The sequence below is a fragment of the Myotis brandtii genome, unplaced genomic scaffold (genome assembly GCF_000412655.1).
Source record: "Myotis brandtii unplaced genomic scaffold, ASM41265v1 scaffold461, whole genome shotgun sequence".
NCBI lineage: Eukaryota > Metazoa > Chordata > Mammalia > Chiroptera > Vespertilionidae > Myotis > Myotis brandtii.
Window position 1 is genome coordinate 213313 of NW_005367626.1, and position 11765 is coordinate 225077.

Below are 11765 nucleotides of genomic sequence, written 5' to 3' on the forward strand. Positions count from 1 at the left end.
ACCAATACTGCTGTGTAGCCTGGCTCAAATATTATGGAAGAACTTGAGGGCACATGTTCGAGGTAAACTCCTATCATGAGATTCTAAGCAAAAAGCCACCCTTCAAGTAGGCACAGCTACTTTACACTCCCATCAGCACCAGTGGGAGCCCGTTCCCCTGGCCTTGGGTCACCACACGGGTAAGGTTAGCCAGTTCGTTTTTTAAAATGGTACTTCATATTTTGATTTGCATTTTGGAAGAACTTGAGGGCACATGTTCGAGGTAAACTCCTATCATGAGATTCTAAGCAAAAAGCCACCCTTCAAGTAGGCACAGCTACTTTACACTCCCATCAGCACCAGTGGGAGCCCGTTCCCCTGGCCTTGGGTCACCACACGGGTAAGGTTAGCCAGTTCGTTTTTTAAAATGGTACTTCATATTTTGATTTGCATTTTCTTAATTATGAATTAAGATTAATCATATCTTTATATCTCCATTGGTCTTTAAATTTCTTTTTGTTGTGTTTTTTTTGAGGTGATAATTACCTATTCATATTCCTTGTGCATTTTTCTAATGTTTCATTATTATTTTTATTACTGATGTGATTGAGCTTTTTGTAAACAAAGGAACACCCCTCTCTCACATGTATTAAAATGTTTCTGGGGGTTGACATGTGTTTTGATTTCTGTCTGTGGCACATCTGAGCCCCTGTCAGCTTTCCCGAGATGACCGTGTCTGCGCTGGGCGCATGCTTTGCATCTCAAGCAGGCGCAAAAGATGGAGAGTTGTCCCCCATCACAGAAGCTACTCTTGGCTTTATTTCATCTCAGTGGTGTACTCTCCCTGCCCTATTTGCCTACCAGATTTTCCAGGGCGGCTTCTTATCACTTAACTTTATTGCCATCAATAAAGACAGTTTGTTTGATGTTAAAAATCTCTAGTACCAGTCTTTCCTTAGTGAATTCTGGGGTTTGTGTATCGCTTAAAGATTATAAATAAGTGCATTTATGGTTTAGGAATTCTGTAGTTTTACTTTGTTTGGCGAATACCATCAGGCAGCTTTTTCTTTTCCTCAGTGAGGCATGTTGGGTATTTTGGTCTCTGAGTTCTTAAAATCTGGAGACTCTTTGTTTCCTTGATTGTTGGAGGATAATCTGGCAGTGGATAAGATCCTTGGTAACAGTTAGTTAATCAAAAACTAGCTAATTAACTAATGACCTATCAATCGTCTATCTATCCAGCACCTATCTATGTATTTATCCTATCTATCTATCTATCTATCTATCTATCTATCTATCTATCTATCTAATCTATCATCTATCTCCCTACCTCTCTGTCATTAAACAAAATAAAGAACTATTTAGCAGTCAGAACATCTTCCCAACTATCCAGCATAAGAAATAAAACAGAAGAACTTCCTATACCCTTCCTCAATCACATTCCCCGTTCTACCTCCGGAAGTGGCCTGTCTGTTCCTGAGGTCAGTGTCTGTCATTCCCCTGAACTTCCTGTACCTGTATAACACCACATATGCACATATCCTCAGACAACAGAGTGTTGTCCTGCACGGTCTGAAACTCTCCAGATGATGTCATCCTGATGATGTCATCGTGTTTTTCTTCAGCTTGCTTAGTGGACTCAACTCTAATTGTGAACTCATCCACTTTGATACTGAGAGCGCTGGTTCATTTCATTTGCACAGTTGTGTAGGATTCCATTGCATGACTAGAACACTATTTGTCATTTCTCTCTTGGGAGGAACAGAGGGCTTTTTCCCAGTTTGTCTTTATTACAAACAGTATTGCATGTTAGCATGTTGCTCATATTTTATTATGCACTTATGTGAGGATTCTGTAGGGCATATACCTGAAGGTGGAATTGCTGGTTTTATGACCTATCCGTCTTCACCTGTATTAGCCATTGCCAAAGTTCTTTCCAATTTACACTCCCACCAGAGAGTGCGGGAGGTCTTGTTCCTGCTTAGCTGTGGCGGTAGTCTCAGCATCTTCACTTTTGCAGTCTACTGGGTGTGAAATGCTGTCTCATTATGGTTTTAATTTGGCTTTCCCTGATTACTTGTGAGATTGAACACCACTGTGTACATTGGCCCTTCACGTTTTCTCCTCTGTGACTTGTCTATGATCTCTTCTGCCTGGTTTTTCTAGTGTATTGTCTTACTTTCTGATTAATTTGCTGTTATCTGTGTGTTCTGGATATTAATGTAAATATATATTTCTAGTGCTTGACTTGTAGTTTTATTATTGCTTTTTATGTATCACAGTTTAAAATTTTGTAGATGATTCCTCTTTAGTCTGTACCTTTTTTAAAATCTTTATTGTGGAAAGTATTACCGATGTCCCCTTTTTTCCCCATTGGCCCCTTCTAGCCTGCCCCCACCCCCTGCCCCTGCCTCAGGCCTTCACCACCCTATTGTCTGTATCCATGGGTTATGCATATATGCGTACAAGTTCTTTGGTTGATCTGTTCCCACCCACCCATCCATCCCCACCTTCCTTCTGAGATTCCATAGTCTGTCCTATGCTTCTGTCTCTGGATCTATTTTGTTCAACAGTTTATTTTGTTCATTAGATTCCACATATAAGTGAGATCATGTGATATTTGTCTTTCTCTGACTGGCTTATTTTGCTTAGCCTAATACTCTCCAGGTCCATTCATGCTGTCTGAAAGGGTAAGAGATCCTTCTTATTTACTGCTGCATAGTATTTCATGGCGTAAAAGTACCACAGCTTTTTTATCCAGTCATCTACTGATGGGCACTTGGGCTGTTCCCAGATCTTAGCTGTTGTAAATTGTGCTGCTGTGAACATAGGGGTGTATATATCCTTTCTGGTTGGTGTTTCTGATTTTTTGGGATATATTCCTAAAAGTGAGATCACTGGGTCAAATGGCAGTTCCATATTTAATTTTTTGAGGAAACTCCATACTGTTTTCCATAATGGCTGCACCAGTCTGCATTCCCACCAGCAGTGTAAGAGGGTCCCCTTTTCTCCACATCCTTGCCAGCACTTGTCATTTGTTGATTTGTTGATGGTAGCCATTCTGACAGGTGTGAAGTGATACCTCATTGTCATTTTAATTTGCATCTCTCTGATGATCAGTGACTTTGAGCATTTTTTCATATGTCTCTTGACCATCTGTATGTCTACTTTGGAGAAGTATCTATTTAGGTCCTTTGCCCATTTTTTAATTGGATTGTTTGTCTTCCTTTTGTTAAGTTTTATGAGTTCCTTATATATTTTGGATATTAACCCTTTATCAGATGTATCATTACCAAATATGTTCTCCCATACAGTGGGCTCCCTTTACATTTTGTTCATGGTTTCTTTTGCTATGCAGAAGCTTTTAATTTTGATGTAGTCCCATTTGTTTATTTTCTCATTAGTTTCCCTTCCCTTAGGAGATATATCCTCAAACATATTGCTATGAGAGATGTCTGAGATTTTTTCTGCCTATGGTTTCTTCTAGAATTTTTATGGTTTCACAACTTACATTTAAGTCTTTTATACATTTTGAGTTTATTCTTGTGTATGGTATAAGTTGGTGGTCTAGTTTCATTTTTTCACATGTATCTGTCCAGTTTGCCCAACACCATTTATTGAAGAGACTGTCTTGACTCCATTGTATGCTCTTGCCTCCATAGTCAAATATTAACTGAGCATAATGGCTTGGGTAGATTTCTGGGTTCTCTGTTTTATTTCATTGATCTGTATGCCTGTTCTTGTGCCAGTACTAGGCTTTTTTGCTTACAGTGGTTTTGTAATATAACTTGATATTTGGTATTGTGATCCCTCCAACTTTGTTCTTCTTTCTCAAGATTGTGTTGTGGATATTAAACAACACAATCTATTCAGGGTTCCATATGAATTTTTGAAGTACTTATTCTAGATCTGTGAAATATGCTGTTGGTATTTGAATAGGAGTGCATTGAATCTGTAGAGTGCTTTAGGTAGTATGGACATTTTAATTATGTTAATTCTACCAATCCATGAACATGGTATATCTTCCTCTAGCTCTTTTATTCAATGTCCTGTAGTTTTCTGAGTACAAGTCTTTTACCTCCTTGGTTAAGTTTATTCCTAAGTACCTTGATTTTTTTTGTTGCAATGGTAAATGGGATTATTTGTTTAATTTCTCTCTCTGGGAATTCATTATTGGTGTATAAAAATGCCATCGATTTCTGGGTGTTAATTTTGTATCCTGCTACATTGCTGAATTTCTTTATTAAATCTAGTAGTTTTTTGGTGGAGTCTTTAGGGTTTTCTATGTACAATATCATGTCATCAGTGAATAATGAGAGTTTTACTTCCTCCTTGCATCCCTGTTTTGATGTTTTCTTTTATGTTTTCTTGTCTGATTGTTGTAGGTAGCACTTCCCATACTGTGTTGAATAAGAGTGGTGAAAGTGGACATCCATGTCTAGTTCCTGTTCTTGGGGGAAATGGTTTTAGTTTTTGCACATTGAATATGATATTGGCTGTAGGTTTGTCATATATGACCTTTATTGTATTGAGATAGGATTCCTCTATTCCCACTGTGCTGGCAGTTTTTATCAAAACTGGGTGTTGGGCCCTAACTGGTTTGGCTCAGTGGATAGAGTGTCAGCCTGTGGACTCAAGGGTCCCAGGTTCGATTCCGGTCAAGGGCATGTACCTTGGTTGCAGGCGCATCCCCAGTAGGGAGTGTGCAGGAGGCAGCTGATCAATGTTTCTCTCTCATCGATGTTTCTAACTCTCTATCCCTCTCCCTTCCTCTCTATAAAAAATCAATAAAATATATTTTTAAAAATGGGTGTTGGATTTTGTCAAATTCTTTTTCTGCATCTATTGATATGATCATGTGATTTTTGTCTTTCAATTTGTTTATGTGATGTATCACATTTATTGATTTGCAAATATGTGTCAGCCTTGCATCCCTGGAATAAATCCCACTTGGTCATGGTGTATGATCTTTTTGATGTCTTTCTGGATCAGATTTGCTAATACTTTGTTGAGGATTTTATAGTCTGTACCTTTTGATTCCTGTTTAAAAACCCCTCCCAGCTTTGATATCATTAACATATTCTCTAATATTCTTTTCTAACAGATTAAAGTTTGATTTTTTTATATTTCAGTCTCTAGTTCTCTTTGAATTATTATTTTTTTTTGCATTTTCCTGTATTTGTATGTATGTGTGTGTGTGGTATTTATTTCTGAAGAAAGTTTTTCTATTGTTTCTTTTTTTTCATTATTTTTAATGAGTTTTAGAGGAATGGAATAAAAAATCTCTACTCAAAAATATTGGCAAACCCTTAGGTAGCACTTAGTAGTATTGTTCTAAATGCCTTATATATAGTAACTCATTTAATCTTCTCAACAACCTATGAAATGGGTATTATTGTTGTTTTCCTTTTGCATTTGAGGAGACAGATGCATAAAGAGGTTGGAATCTTGTCAGTGTGTCCAGAGTGTGTTCTGCAACCAGTACCCATCCTACCTCTGCAGAAATAGTTTTCAAAACCCTGGGGAGGTTGTTTCACTTCCTATGGGCTTGGTGTTTTATGAAGATGGTTTTGTTCCCTTTATTTTTTAAAATGGGATTTCACTAGAGTATACTTAGATATTGATCCTTCTAATATATAGTCTGATGCTTGATCCTTTTATTAATCTAAAAAGTAAAGTCTTCCATCAGAAAAAAATAAATTTTAATAATTTCATCTGAATTACCCCTTCTGATCCTCTTCTGAGAATATTATATGAAATAGTAGCTTCTAGCCCGGCCTGTGTGGCTTACTGGTTGAGCATCGACCTATGAACCAGGAGGTCATAGTTCAATTCCTGGTCAGGGCACATGTCCAGGTTGCAGGTTCGGTCCCCAGTGCAGACATGCAGGAGGCAGCCAATCAATGATTCCCTCTCATCATTGATGTTTCTATCTCTCTCTCCTTATCCCTCTCCCTTCCTCTCTGTAATAAAAATACATATATACTAGTGACCCGGTGCAAGGATTCATGCACATTGAAAGGAAATTAATTAGAAGATGGTTGGCTGGGTGGGACTGAGCGAGACGGGCCAGACACACCCTGGAGCCAACCTCCCGCAGTTCCTCCCTGGTGTCTGTGGAGTGAGCAGGGTCCCACTGGCAGGTGGGGTCCCTCGGCCTGGCCTGTGGGGATCAGGCCGAAATCAGCTCTCTGACATCCCCTGAGGGGTCCCGGAGTGTGAGAGGGCACTCTGCAAAGTTGCTGTCATATAGGGTGTGGAATGAAAATGCAAGTGTGCAGTAAACCAGAGTATACTTAGATTCAGGGCCAGCAGTGCCCCAGCAACAACATAACCCAATGCCGAAGGTGGAGTTGCGCAGCTCCGGGAGGAATCGGGCTCCCTCCTCTCTGGTTTTGGGGTGCGTCACCCGAGAACCGCCACTGCCAAGTCACTGCAGCTCGACAGCTCCTGCATTAAGCATCTGCCCCTGGTGGTCAGTGCACATCATACCGTTTGGACTGTTGGACACTTAGCATATTAGCCTTTTATATAGAGAGATTTTAAAAAAAGAAATAGTAGCTACCAGAGATGTCCTGTCCCTTCTTTTCTCCCCTTGTTTCTGTCTCTCTGTCCTTCATCCACCTCTCTCATTTGGGTTTCTTCACCAGTTTCCTTCAGTATCCCCTCTGTTGTCCATAGTGCAGCTCAGGTGAACTTTCCTGATCAGTCTGCTTCTCTCTGTGGCTGTGGATGTAATTTCACAGGTGCAACGTTCTCTTAAGTCTTATTGAGATCACCATTCAGATATTACCCAATTTTTCCCTCCTGTTTCTTGTAGCAAATCTCCTTTACACAGAAACGTTCCCCCTCCTCACTCAGGGCTGCCTTGAGATCAGAGCGGCCAGCATCTCCCAGAACAAGCCTCCGACTTCTCTTTAGCTCTCCCTGTCTCTTGCGGGCAGCTGTGCTGTGACTTCCCGTGGTGGGGATGGTGAGAGGCAGTGGCAGACTGGAGGCTGTGCCGCTTTGTACAGTTCCATTCAGGCGGTGGCGGGCACGCTGTGCAGCCCGAGGCCACCCTTGTTACTGGTCAGGTGTGTCCTTGCCTCTGATGTGACATGGGCGTGCTCTCGCTCAGTGCAGGGGTGCTCACACTCTGACCAGGGGTGCCCTCAGAGCTCTTGCTCATTTCTTCCTGGAGCCCTGCTGGTTATATGGCTGTTTCTCTGCAAATGCACTTTGGGCAGTGTCTGCATTCCCTTGGCCTCTTGCCTCAGGACTTCCAGACGGAGAATGACGTGGTAGTTTGTGTTGTGGCGAAAGGATTCTGTGATCCCCGTTCATACCGTTCACATCATCACCTGATGAACTCAGTGTATTACCAGGGCAGACTAGGGGCTGGCTCCCCTCTCTCTGACTGTCCACTGTGCAGGCTCCACTTTTACCAGCCATTCTTTTCCTCACACTGCCCTTGCTCAGGCTAAACAGTTCTTTGGAGGACACGGGAGGCATAAATATTCTAGACTTTGACCTCCTGTGTCCAGCGGAGGAGTGACTGTCGCTAGTTCTTTCTAACACAATATTCATAAAGTGTGGTTCCTGGTCCTGGGTTATCCGCAGCATCACCTGAGAACTTGCTAGAAATGCACATGATCAGGCCTCACCTATCCAGTGAAGGAGTGACTGTCGCTAGTTCTCTCTAACATAAAATTCGTAAAGTGTGGTTCCCGGTCCTGGGTTATCAGCAGCATCACCTGAGAACTTGCTAGAAATGCACATGATCAGGCCTCACCTCTGACCTACTAAGGGAGGACTTCCGGTACTGGGACCCGGCAGTCTGTGTGCATCCAGGTAAATCTGATGTGTTCACGTTTGAGGAGCCTGGCTTGAGCAAAAGCAGAAACTGCCACTGTGCCCTCCTCAGAAGTGTCCCCAGAGACGGCTTTGAAAAGGCTGAAGGCTCCCTGGAGAGTGGGGTGCTCACTGGCAGGCCCCTGGACATAGTTTCCATGGTTACTTTCCATTCAACTCAGTGATTTCCAAACTGATTTGACCATAAATTCTTTATTCCTGTCCAATGCTCTTGGTCCTGGCTCCTCAGCATCTCCTTCCTTTTCTCAGTTCAAAACCTCAGTCCTTGAAGCTCAACACATCTGAGCTCCAACTTCGCTGCACTTGTTCGCCCGTAGGCGGACTTCTGGCTCAGTGTGCCCCTGGGTCCCGGCTGACGTCTCAGAGAGGGGTCACCATGGCGCGTGGCAGGTCCCAGGGTGAGGTTGCAAGGTTACGAGTTGTGGAAAGACTGTGGACTTTGGCCTCAGTTTTTCCATCAATAAAATGGGGAAATAAATAATAATAGACAAGTTACCATGCAGTAGTGATACAAGTGTTAAATAAATAGCATATGTGAAGAATCTTTGTAAATTGTATCATGCTACAACATGTTCATAATTATTGTGCAAAAAAATTAAGCTGCATTTCCAGCTGCCCCTCTGCCTGGCATATAGTAGGTGATCAGGAACTGTCAGTTTCCTTTCTGACAGCACAGCCCCAAAGCACTAGGGCAAAAGTCCCAAGGCCGCTTGTTCCAGCTGACAGATAAAGATGATTGTAAGTAGCCCAGGCACCGTTTTATGTTCCAGCTTCCTCCATATTGATTTGTTTATCAAAATTTTTATTTATAAGGAGCACAAAAATAAACTAGCCCAGATTCGGCAGGGTGTACCACAGGTTCAGAATTAATGAGATCCAAATTTATGAGGGTTCTGATTTATTACTTCCTTTCCTTACTCTTCTGTTGTCAGGAGATGGGATGGAGAGAAAGTGATTGCGTTCCAGGACAAGGGTTCCTCTGTCCCTGGGACTTGCAGCACACCCCTCCCCACAGCCCTTCCCTTCCTCCTTCATTCCCTGGTGATGATGAGTTTCTCTCAGTACTACAGTCTGGTTTCTGGGGCTGTGATATGGCTTGGGATCCTGGCACAAGCCTCTTAGTTCAGCTCCAATAATTCTTCTCTTCTATAAAATTCTGGGCTGCAGCCCCAGTATTTTATAGCAAGAGAGTTCCTCGTGGAAAGCTGTGTGCCCTGAGGAATGAGACACTTATTCAGAGTGGAGGGGCTGAGGGAAACAGCGGTACCGTTTTCTTATGCTCCTGACGCGCTGGGACAGTGGTTGGCAGAGTTGGTCCCTGGGCCCAGTAGCCCAGCATCCCCAGGCAACTTGGCAGCAATGCAGAATCTTGCGCCCCATCCCAGATGTACTAACCAGAAACTCCGGCAGGGCACCGGTAGTCTGTTTGAACATGCCCTCCTGGTTTTTCTGATCCACACTCAGGTTTGAGAATGGCTGATGTGGGAGAAGGAAGGGCGAGGGAGTATTAGGGAGCTGGGACCTTACATAGTGGGTGGTCTGGCACCCACAAGGGTCCTAGCAGATGGTCCTTGAGCCCTTGGGAGTAAACTCATTTAGGCTGTGTCTCCATGGCTCTAGGGCAGCGTTCTCCTTCCCCGTGGCACATGACAGCCACCTAGAGAGCTCCCCAGAAATGCGCTGCCCCAAGCCCAGGCCCCGCCAAATGAATCGGAACCCCAGAGGAGTGTCTAGACAGCTGTGTTTGTAAAAACTTCCAGATGATTCCAACCTGCACCCAAGTTTGAGATCTGCTAATGCACAAGGTGCTCTGCTAAGAAAAAGTATGGTCTTGGTTGCCTTTACACTAGTCACACATCTTTCTATTAGAAATTCATTTTACCTATTTAAATGATGAAAGTTACATACTCGTTATAGAAAAAAAAAACTTGGGAAATATAGAAACATTGAAAGGAGAGAAGTTGTGTTCCAACTACCTGAAGACAGTTGTCAGTACCGGGTGTATTTTGTTTCAGTCTTTTTCTTTTCAATGCACTGGTGGGAATTTTCTACAGCTTTGTGATTATCCTACATAATAAAAGCCTAATATGCAAATTGTCCCCTCAACTGTACTAACCAGAAACTCCGGCAGGGCACCGGTAGTCTGTTTGAACATGCCCTCCTGGTTTTTCTGATCCACACTCAGGTTTGAGAACGGCTGATGTGGGGGAAGGAAGGGCGAGGGAGCATTAGGGAGCTGGGACCTTACATAGTGGGTGGTTCTGGCACCCACAAGGGTCCCAGCAGATGGTCCTTGAGCCCTTGGGAGTAAACTCATTTAGGCTGTGTCTCCATGGCTCTAGGGCAGCGTTCTCCTTCCCCGTGGCACATGACAGCCACCTAGAGAGCTCCCCAGAAATGCGCTGCCCCAAGCCCAGGCCCCGCCAAATGAATCGGAACCCCAGAGGAGTGTCTAGACAGCTGTGTTTGTAAAAACTTCCAGATGATTCCAACCTGCACCCAAGTTTGAGATCTGCTAATGCACAAGGTGCTCTGCTAAGAAAAAGTATGGTCTTGGTTGCCTTTACACTAGTCACACATCTTTCTATTAGAAATTCATTTTACCTATTTAAATGATGAAAGTTACATACTCGTTATAGAAAAAAAAAACTTGGGAAATATAGAAACATTGAAAGGAGAGAAGTTGTGTTCCAACTACCTGAAGACAGTTGTCAGTACCGGGTGTATTTTGTTTCAGTCTTTTTCTTTTCAATGCACTGGTGGGAATTTTCTACAGCTTTGTGATTATCCTACATAATAAAAGCCTAATATGCAAATTGTCCCCTCAACTGGGAGTTTGACCGGGAGTTCGACCAAGGGATGGGGCCGGCTGGCCAACTGTGGGAAGCGAGGCCCCAGCCGGCGGTGGCAGGCAGCCAGGGGAAGGGAGGCCCTGGCCGGCAGCCAGCAGCCAGCAGCCAGCAGCTGCTAGGAACCTTACCCATGCACAAATTTCGTGCACTGGGCCTCTAGTATTTAATATAGGGTATCCTGTCTTTTTTCACATTTCAAGCGTATTGCAAATGTCAGAGCAGAACATTAACTCTCCTGCTCTTTTAATTTCTTCTTCCAGAATCCTAGCCTGTGCAAATTGTCCCCTCAACTGGGAGTTTGACCGGGAGTTCGACCAAGGGATGGGGCCGGCTGGCCAACTGTGGGAAGGGAGGCCCCAGCCGGCAGCGGCAGGCAGCCAGGGGAAGGGAGGCTCTGGCCGGCAGCCAGCAGCCAGCAGCCAGCAGCTGCTAGGAACCTTACCCATGCACAAATTTCGTACACTGGGCCTCTAGTATTTAATATAGGGTATCCTGTCTTTTTTCACATTTTAAGCGTATTGCAAATGTCAGAGCAGAACATTAACTCTCCTGCTCTTTTAATTTCTTCTTCCAGAATCCTAGCCTGCCTCAGTCTTTCCTCACACCACCCAGGTAGACGGATGCACTAGGCTGTGAGGGATAGATCTTGTTGCAGAAATTCAGGACAGGCCAGCACAGAACTCTTTCTCCAATGTTTCAGGACCCATTCTACTCGCCAGCTTCAGTGATGCTGGGCTTCTCCGAAGCCCCAGGCTGTGTGGTTCCATAGGATGTGCTGTGACTCGTAAACATACACATACACAGAGCCATCCCGATCAGACCCCTGCCTCCATGCTTTGGGAAGAAAGAAAACAAACGAATAAGGCAAGAAAGAGAAGGAAGGAAGCTGAGGCAAAAGAGAGGATGGTAGGACAAATAGACCGATGTCTGGTGTGCTCAGGCAGAAATGCCGAAACCAAGCCACGTGTCTCTCCACACACTCTGCTTTCAACTCTCAGTGTGACCTTCCCAGAACGTCTTTCTTTATTGCAATATATATGTATATACATATACATATATATATATATGTGTATATATATA

At 43.5% G+C, this 11765-nt stretch overlaps 1 protein-coding gene across 1 annotated transcript in view; it reads left to right on the plus strand.

Annotated features, from left to right (window-relative positions):
• The window catches only part of SHISA6 (shisa family member 6), a gene marked incomplete at its 5' end in the record, with an annotated part of 294035 nt that overhangs the window by 132139 nt on the left and 150131 nt on the right, over positions 1–11765 (plus strand). The window lies entirely within an intron of this gene.